The sequence below is a fragment of the Gopherus flavomarginatus genome, unplaced genomic scaffold (genome assembly GCF_025201925.1).
Source record: "Gopherus flavomarginatus isolate rGopFla2 unplaced genomic scaffold, rGopFla2.mat.asm mat_scaffold_1481_arrow_ctg1, whole genome shotgun sequence".
Lineage (NCBI taxonomy): Eukaryota > Metazoa > Chordata > Testudines > Testudinidae > Gopherus > Gopherus flavomarginatus.
In genome coordinates, this window is record NW_026114706.1 from 25,552 (window position 1) to 35,105 (window position 9,554).

Below are 9,554 nucleotides of genomic sequence, written 5' to 3' on the forward strand. Positions count from 1 at the left end.
GGGTCCATTTTGCCCTGTGTCCTGTCTTCCCATAGCGGCCAAAGCCAGGTGCCCCAGAGGGAATGAACAGAACAGGTAATCATCAAGAGATCTATCCCCTGTCACCCGCACCCTGCAAACAGAGACTAGGGACACCTTCCCTGCTTTTTGCCAGCCACTGTACATTGAGTGGATGTTTGCAGAGAACTATCCACAGTGACTCCAAGATCTCTCACTTGAGTTGCAATAGCTATTTTACATCCCATCGTTTTATACGTAGAGTTGAGATTGTGTTTGCCAATGTGCATCACCTTGCATTTATCAACATTGAATTTCATCTGCCATTTTGTTGCCCTTTCACCCAGTTTTGTGAAATCTCTTTTTAGCTCCTCACAGGCTGCTTCGCACTTAACTATCCTCTGTAGTTTGGGATCATCTGCAAAATTTGTCACCTCGCTGTTTAGCAGATCGTTTATCAATATGTTGAATAGTCCCAGTACAGACACCACTAGTTACCTGTTTGCATCCTGAAAACTGACCATTTAGTCCTACCCTTTGTTTCCTAGCTTTTAACCAGTTATTGATCCAGGTGAGGTCCTTCCAGAGGTGAAAGTAAGCCGGTCCGGTCCAGTATGGGGTACCGGCAAGAGCGGGTACGCAGTGCTAGCCCGGCCCAGCTTCCCCAAGCTGGTGATTTAAAGGACCCAGGGCTCCCTGCAGAGGCCAGAGCCCCGGGCCCTTTAAATCGCTGCCTGAGCTCCCCAGCCGGAGCCCTGGGGAGCAAATCACTGCCGTGGAACGCTGCTCTCTCCCGCGCCACGAGCACAGAGCAGGGGCGACAGGAGCTTCCTTACAGTGTGTGGGGGCGCACTGTTGTCTGAACTGTGGTGCTCCCTTGACACCCCTTCCCCAGGGACCCACATTCACACCACCCCTCCCCCGAGGCCACACCCACAGAACGCCTTTTCCCCCCAAGACTCCACCCTTCCCCCCACTCCATCATTTCTCCTAACAGCCAGTAAAGAGTGGTGAGGCCATGGCCCTCTAACCCCCTGTTCCAGCACCCCTGACACAGACCTAAGCAGGCAGCAGTGTTTGTGTGTCACAGAGGCTGCTGTGCTGAGCTGAACCAGTGAGGGAAACAGTGGCTGATGTTGGGGCTGTCCCCTTCCCCCTGCCTCAGGACTGGTTGATTGCAGCAGCTGTCTGAAGTTAGAGACAGTGTGCCCACACAATCCCTCTCCCCACACACACAAACACACTCTCTACCCCACCAGGCACATTGCAGTTGAAAAGCAGCTGGCAATCTAGTAGGATTCCCATGGAACAATGGGATAGAGAAACCTGCATCATGTGATGCTGTACCAGCCCATGAGGCTTTGCAAACCCTTCCCAAAGCACCCGCAGCCAGTTGCAAAGCTACCCCCAATGCACTGCTCTCTGTGGCCATCCAAGAGTCTAGCCTGGATGTGCTCTGGTGACACAAGGGGCGTAGTGTGGACATGCAACAGCTGTTTAATTGAAACACTTTAAAGCCACATTACCCAATAGTGTAGATATAGCTTGAGAGTGAGACAAGACCCAGCTCTGTTGAAACTGAAGAACCACAACTTCCTCCGTAGTTGGCAGGATTTGAACCTGCTCAGGGAGACCCCAATGGATTTCTAGCTCATCACCTTAACCACTCAGCCACAACTACTTGCTTGAGATGTGTCTCTCACTACACTCCAGCTCTGTTCTCACTGAGTGATCAATTCCAATTGTTCCCTCAGACCAGCTTCCACAACACACACACTGCTGTGCCATTGTGTAAGTGTGTCCCTGGCTGAACTGCAAGAATTCCTGGGCATGGCCCAACATCTAAACAAGTACTTTGCCTCAGTTTTTAATAAGACTAGTGAGGAGTCTAGCGATGATGGAGGGATGATAAACGGGAATGTGGATATGGAAGTGGATATTACAGCAACTGAGGTAGAGGCCGTACGTGAACAGCTCAATGGGACGAAGTCGGAGGGCCCGGACAATCTCCATCCGAGGATATTAAAGGAACTGGCGCGTGAAATTGCGAGCCCGTTAGCGAGAATTTTTAAGCAATCGATAAACTCAGGGGTTGTGCCGTATGACTGGAGGATTGCTAATGTAGTTCCTGTTTTTAAGAAAGGGAATAAAAGTGATCCGGGTAATTATAGGCCTGTTAGCTTGACGTCTGTAGTATGTAAGGTCTTGGAAAAAATTTTAAGGGAGAAAGTAGTTAAGGACATAGAGGTCAATGGTAATTGGGACGAATTGCAACACGGATTTACTAAAGGAAGATCGTGTCAAACCAATCTGATCTCCTTCTTTGAGAAGGTGACGGATTACTTAGATAAAGGAAATGCGGTAGATATAATTTACCTCGATTTCAGTAAGGCGTTTGACACGGTTCCGCATGGTGAACTGTTAGTTAAATTGGAAAAGATGGGGATGAATATGAAAGTTGTAAGGTGGATAAGGAACTGGTTAAAGGGGAGACTCCAGCGGGTCGTATTGAAAGGTGAACTGTCAGACTGGAAGGAGGTCACTAGTGGAGTCCCTCAAGGATCGGATTTGGGACCGATCTTATTTAACCTTTTTATTAATGACCTTGGCACAAAGAGCGGGAATGTGCTAATAAAGTTTGCAGATGACACCAAGCTGGAGGGTATTGCTAACACAGAGAAGGACAGGGATACTATTCAGGAAGATCTGAATCAGCTTGTAAACTGGAGTAATAGAAATAGGATGAAACACAATAGTGAAAAGTGCAAGGTCATGCACTTAGGAATTAATAATAAGAATTTTGGATATACGTTGGGGGCGCATCAGTTGGAAGCGACAGAGGAGGAGAAGGACCTTGGGGTATTGGTTGATAGCAGGATGACTATGAATCGCCAATGTGATACGGCTGTTAAAAAAGCAAATGCGATTTTGGGATGCATCAGGCGGGGTATTTCCAGCAAGGATAAGGAAGTGTTAGTACCGTAATATAAGGCGTTGGTGAGACCCCATCTGGAACACTGTGTGCAGTTCTCGTGTCCCATGTTCAAGAAGGATGAATTCAAAGTGGAACAGGTTCAGAGACGGGCTACTAAGATGATCCGAGGAATGGAAAAATTGCCTTATGAAAGGAGACTCAAAGAGCTTGGCTTGTTTAGCCTGGCCAGAAGAAGACGCACACCACCGAATTCATGTGCCTAGTGTGGACGCTCACAATCGACTTTATAATATCTGTTTCCTCTCCCTCCCTGTTTTATAAAATCGGTTGAAGCTAATTCGAATTTATCCTGTAGTGTAGATGTAGCCTCAGTCCCCCACTAAAGGAGAAGAGTCTGATGCCACCCCTGCAGGTCACTGAGTGTCACTGCTGCTCCATGGGAAACATGCTCTGTGCCTTACCCAGATTGGTGGGAAACACACTCTGTGCATTACCGTGACTGGTCCGTGGGTGTCACTGCTTGTAGAGGGCAGACACATGCTGTGCATTACGCCACCTGACCAGTGGGTGTCACTGCTGTATCAAGGGAAACACCTTCTGTGCATTACCTTGAATGACCACGAGGTGTCACTGCTGCTCCAAGGGAAACATACTCTGTGTGTTACCCTGATTGGCCACTTGGTGTCACTGCTGCGCCAAGCAAAACACCTTCTGTGCATTACTCTGCCCACTGGGTGTCACTGCTGCGCCAAGGGAGACATAAGAACGGCCAGACTGGTTCAGACGCAAAGTCCATCTAACCCAGTATCCTCCTGTCTTCTGACAGTGGCCAGTGCCAGGTGTCCCGGAGGGAATGAACAGAGCAGGGAATCTTCAAGCGATCCATCCCCTGTTGCCCATTCCCAGCTTCTGACAAACAGAGGCAACAGGCACCATCCCTGCCCACCCTGGCTAATAGTCCTTGATGGATCTATCCACCATAAACTTATCTAGTTCTTTATTGAACCCTGTTATAGTCTTGCCCTTCACAACATCCTCTTGCAAGGAGTTCCACAGGTTAACTATGCAACTGCCTTGAGTTTACCCCCCCTCCCCTGGCCAGGTTGTACATGGAAGAGAGGATGAGGATGAGGAGAGCCATGATGTGTCTGTCACTGGCTGGTGCCTCAGTTTCCTCTAGGCAGCAGTGCTGCAGGCTCCTTTGGTCTGTGCCCATGCAACTGTGTCTGGGAAAGGAGGAGTAGAGGCTCATTCTTCCCAGCCCCACCCCCCACCCCCAGCAGCTGGGGAATCCAGGCCAAATTTAATCCTGGTAGCTGGGCTGGGATTAGCCTGGGCTGGGGTAGGGCTGGGGAGGAATTGGGAGGGAGACAGACGCACCTGCTGTGAGGGAAGATCCTCCCATTCCCTGCCAACCCCATTCACTCCTTGCAGCACAGCACCCCCTAGTATTTCTTTCTCTGTCATGGGAGCTGTCTGCTGCTTGCTTCTCCCTTAGCATCATCTCTCCCCATCCTGGAGCACTGGCATTGCCCATTATGTGCAAACAGGGAGGCCCCGGTGTGCCCCATGGCACTGCCCTGAAATTGTGGGGGCAGATGTTGGATGGAACCATATCAAAATATGGGGGTGGGCAAGGCTGGGGACCAGGACTCCTGGGTTCTCCCCTCAAATGTGGGAGGGGAGTGGAGATTAGGGGGTAGAGTGGGGGAGGGACAGGGCTGGGATCCAGGGCTACTGCTTTTTCTAGTTTTCTCCACCTCCTGCAGCTGCCTCGATCCTTTCAATGTGTTTCTTGTTCCATATTCATTTGCTGACTTGTGTAAATCACCCCAGAGGTGGCTGCATCTCAGTGTTGGGTGAGGCACCCTTGGCTGCATCACCTCCTAACCGTGTCTCTCTCCCCTTCGGGTGACCCTGCAGCACTCAGCAAACATCCACAAGATCATGGGGCACTTTGAGCACTGCGCAGGCAGGGGCCAGGCGCCCAGCCCTCCCTCCAGAGAATGGGACACAGCATCGACTACTTTTTACAGGGATTAAAAAGGGGCAAAGGAGGGCAAATCAGAGGAGTAGGTGTCCAGGGTCTGAGCAGGGGGTGGAAATTGACTGGTCGGGGGTCAAGCAGCTGGAGGCAGAGTTAGGAGAGGGACTGAAGGCAAAGTCAGGGAGGTGGGAAGGAGCCGGAGTTAAGCCCGGAGAGAGGCACTGCCAGAGGGTTAAACCCCGGCACAGGCAGGGGCCGAGGGGGAACAGTTATCCCGGTGGGCTGAGACTCCAGTGTTTGCAAACATGTGTGCGGGGAGCAGAGGGCTTTTTTTATTTCCCCTCTCACAGGCAGTACCTCTCAGCATGGACTTCCCAGGGCTGGGCTCTTAAAGGCACAGGCATCCCACTGCCTAGACACTGCAGCTCCTCTCTGATGTAACCTACTGAGGTGCTGCAGTAGGAGACTCAATTCAGTGAAACTGGGCATTCCCTATACGCCCCCCAGCCAGGGGGCTGTAGACCCCCTTCCCCGATTTTCCCCAACACCCCCTCCCTCAGTGGTCAGGTAGTTACATGCAGCGCTGCCAGTGTTGTCATTGGTTGCAAATTTGAATGGAAATTGAAACGTTAACACACAAAGTCAAATAGGTTTGGAAAGTCTGGACAAAGCCGGGTTTCTTCACCCAGCTGTTGTTTTTGCTGACAATGTCGGTGCATTGGCTTCGGCAGTGTTGGCCAACCTTAGAATTTCAAATGATGATTTGTAAGCGAGGTGTGAATGAGCTCTCCCCTGACAGCCACTGATGACCAGGGTTGGGGGGAAGCTTTGGGACCAGACTGTATTTACATGAACTCACCTACTCTGCTGAGGTATCCAGCGGACAGAGCTGGGCTGCCTCTGCTCTAGGTGCCCGGAGGAGGGAAGGTGTGTGGGGCTCCAGCCTGGGACTCTTCCTCCCTCCTGCCAAGCCCTGACTATTAATCCCAGCGCTGGCACTCCTTTCTTCAAGCGCCATGTGGGCCAGAGGAAAAGTGTGGTAGGAAGCACAAGGGCCAAGCTTGTGAACATCAGGTGCAGCAGCAAGAATCCCAACTATCAGGGTAGCAAGTTCTAGAGCCCTATCCCATTGTGGCCATCCCTGCCAAAGACCTGGCTCTTGGAGGTGTGAGTCACACAGCAGGAGGGGAAAGATTCACTCTTACACAGCTGGAGACAGGGGAGTTGAGCTCTGGGGCATTACCACAAGCATGGGTGGGTGGCAAGTTTGTAGAAATTTTGATGCTGCCCAGAACCCTCCCCCAAACTCCACCCCCACCTGCCTAAGGCTCTGGGAGGGGGTTTGGGTGCAGGATTCAGGCTTTAGGATGGAGTTTGGGTGCAGGGTGCAGGCTCCGCAGGGTTGTAGGAAGGGGTGAGAGGTGCAGGCTCTGGGAGTGGGAAGGAGTGTGTGGGAAGGGGTGCACCCTCTGGGAGGGAGCGTAGGGCTGAGGATGAGGGATTCATGATGCAGGAGGGGGCTCAGGACAGAGGCAGAATATCAGGGTTCAGAGGGAGCTCAGGGTTGGGGGTGTTGGAGAGGCTGAGGGCAGCCTGCACTAGGACTCTGGGGCAGCACTTCTGCCCAGAATCCCTCTACTCCAGCAGCAGGAGCAGGCAGGGAACAGGCACATGCTTCTTTTTGTCAGGCAGGGATGCACCACAGCAGAGGGGAGGGGTGCCAGGCAGGGGCCAGGGGAAGAGACTCAACTCCAAATATTGCTGGAGCAGAGCCCCCAGCCCTGAATGTTCCTGGAGCACGAGCACCACAAATGTATATAACCTGCCGCCTATGACCACAAGCCAACACAAGGTCCCATTGAGATTTGAACTCAGATTACAGGATTCAGAGTCCTGAGTGCTGCCCATTACACCATGGGAGCAGCTTGTGCTGCCTTCTCTGCACATCGGTGACCCTCATGGGGCTGCTTGTGTAAGGGGGCTCTTGGCCCTTTACTAAAACTTAGTGTGTGTGTGTGGGGGAGCTGGTTGGCTAGTTCCCAGCACCAATAGAAGGGGGAAGGATCAATGGGAAATCAGGGCCCTGAGACTGACAGTCCCCAGGGACAATGGGGAGAGGCCAAAGCTCCAATTTAGCTGCACTGACAGGCCGGGCAGTGTAATGAGGGAGTCCCCAGGCCAGGGGGTCCCATCCTCCATGTGAGCTGGAACTGCCTGGGTGAGAGTGGGGCAGAGCTAAGGAGAGAGCAGGAGCCCGAGAAGAGCTGGGGAGCAGAGCTGTGCAGGTGTAGTGCCAGAAACTGCTGCATGTATTAATTTGCAACCTGTAGCAGTTACTGATACCTGAGGTTGTTCTTATTTGCTGACTTGTCCTAATTGGCTAAAACTTGACAGTGGTTTCTCTAGCAAAGGCCAGTCCCTGGCCCCTTGGTCCAGACATCCTCCTTCATATCAGGCTAGGGTGACCAGATGTCAAAGATGAAATATTGGGATGTGGGGGGCGGAGCAAAAAAAAAAAAGCCAGAGGGACCCCTGCCGCCAAGCGGAAGTGGCATAACTCCATCTCCAATCAATTCTTGGCTCCAACCTCTGCTACACTCCCAGCTCCCCCATCCTCTCACTCCTGGGCCCAGCCTGGGCTCCAAGCTCTGCAGCCGAGCCATGATCCGGGCCCCTCCTGCAGCTCCCGGGCAAGGGATGAACCAGGCAGCTCCTGGCAAGAGCGTGTCCGCCCCACTTGTGTCTCCGCCCCCCGCCCACCTGGGCCCTGCCTGCTCCGTGCTGCCCCCACCCCAATGCGCTGCCCGCAGGCTGCAGGGCTGAAGCAGCTTCTGCGTTGCACTCCTGGCCATGGCCATGGCCAGTGTGCAGACCTGCAGGGGAGGGGCGCAGCCTTCCCTCTCCAGGTCTGCAAGGGGAATGTAAAGCGGCCGTTCCTCCAGGAGAAAGGTGCTGTCATCCCTCCCTAGCTCTGCCAGAGGACTGGGCAGCAGCAGTATTAGCAGGGGCAGGGCGCTTAATTGTTTCCCCGGCTCCGCGAGGGGACTAGAGAGCGGCTGTTCCTGGGAGCGTGGTGTGCTAGGTTACTTCCTAGCTCTGCGACGGGAGTGGGGAGCGGCCGATACTGTGGGGGTGGGGCACTGGGTTCCCTCCCCAGCTCTGCCAGGGGCCTGCGGAGCAGACCTTCCTGCGGGATTAGGGCACTACCTTCTCTCCCTAGCTCTGCGAGACCACTGGGGAGTACCCCTTCCTGCGGGATTAGGGCACCGCCTTCTCTCCCTAGCTCGGCGAGATCACTGGGGAGCGGCCCTTCCAGCGGGATTAGGGCGCTGCCTTCTCTCCCGAGCTCTGCGAGACCACTAGGGATCAGCCCTCCCTGCGGGATTAGGGCGCTGCCTTCTCTCCCCAGCTCTGCGAGACCACTGGGGATCGGCCCTTCCTGCGGGATTAGGGCGATGCCTCCTTTCCCCAGCTCTGCGAGACCACTGGGGAGTGGCCCTTCCTGCGGGATTAGGGTGCTTCCTCCTCTCCCCAGCTCTGCGAAACCACTGGGGAGCGGCCCCTTCTGCGGGATTAGGGCGCTGCCATCTCTCTCCAGCTCTGCGAGACCACTGGGGAGCGGCCCTTCCTGCGGGATTAGGTCACAGCCTTCTCTCCCTAGCTCTGCGATACCATTAGGGAGCAGCTCTTCCTGGGGGATTAGGGCGCTGCCTTCTCTCCCTAGCTCTGCGAGACCACTGGGGAGCGGCCTTTCCTGCGGGATTAGGGCGCCGCCTTCTCTCCCTAGCTATACGAGACCACTGGGGAGCAGCCCTTCCTGCACCATTAGGGCGCTGCTTTCTCTCCCTAGCTCTGCGAGACCACTGGGCAACGGCTCTTCCTGCGGCGGCGGGGCGCTGGCTTCCCTCTCCAGCTCTGCCTGGGGCCTGGGGAGGATCCCTTCCTGCGGGATTAGGGCGCTGCCTTTTGTCCCTAGCTCTGCGAGACCATTGGGGAGCAGCCCTTCCTGCGGGACTAGGGCGCTGCCTCCTCTCCCTAGCTCTGCGAGACCACTCAGGAGCGGCCCTTCCTGCGGGATTAGGGCACTGCCTTCTCTCCCTAGCTCTGCGAGACCACTGGGCAGCGGCTCTTCCTGTGGCGGCGGGGCGCTGGCTTCCCTCTCCAGCTCTGCATGGGGCCTGGGGAGCAGCCCTTCCTGCGGGATTAGGGCGCTGCCTTTTGTCCCTAGCTCTGCGAGACCACTGGGGAGCAGCTCTTCCTGCTGGATTAGGGCGCTGCCTTCTCTCCCAAGCTCTGCGAGACCACTGGGGAGAGGCCGTTCCTGCGGGATTAGGGCGCAGTCGTCTCTCCCTATCTCTGCGACACGATTGGGGAGCAGCCCTTCCTGTGGGATTAGGTCGCTGCCTTCTCTCCCTAGCTCTGCGAAACCACTGGGGAGCAGCCCTTCCTGCGGGATTAGGGCGCTGCCTTCTCTCCCTAGCTCTGCGATACCACTGGGAAGCAGCTCTTCCTGCTGGATTAGGGCGCTGCCTTCTCTCCCAAGCTCTGCGAGACCACTGGGGAGAGGCCGTCCCTGCAGGATTAGGGCGCAGTCGTCTCTCCCTATCTCTGCGACACGATTGGGGAGCAGCCCTT

General features: G+C 54.7%; 1 non-coding gene across 1 annotated transcript; it reads right to left on the minus strand.

The window, feature by feature from the left end:
• Window positions 1–1,596: 1,596 nt before the first annotated feature.
• TRNAS-AGA (transfer RNA serine (anticodon AGA)) lies at window positions 1,597–1,678 on the minus strand. The gene has a single exon. It is a non-coding gene; the product is annotated as a tRNA-Ser (tRNA).
• Between the last annotated feature and the right edge of the window lie 7,876 nt (window positions 1,679–9,554).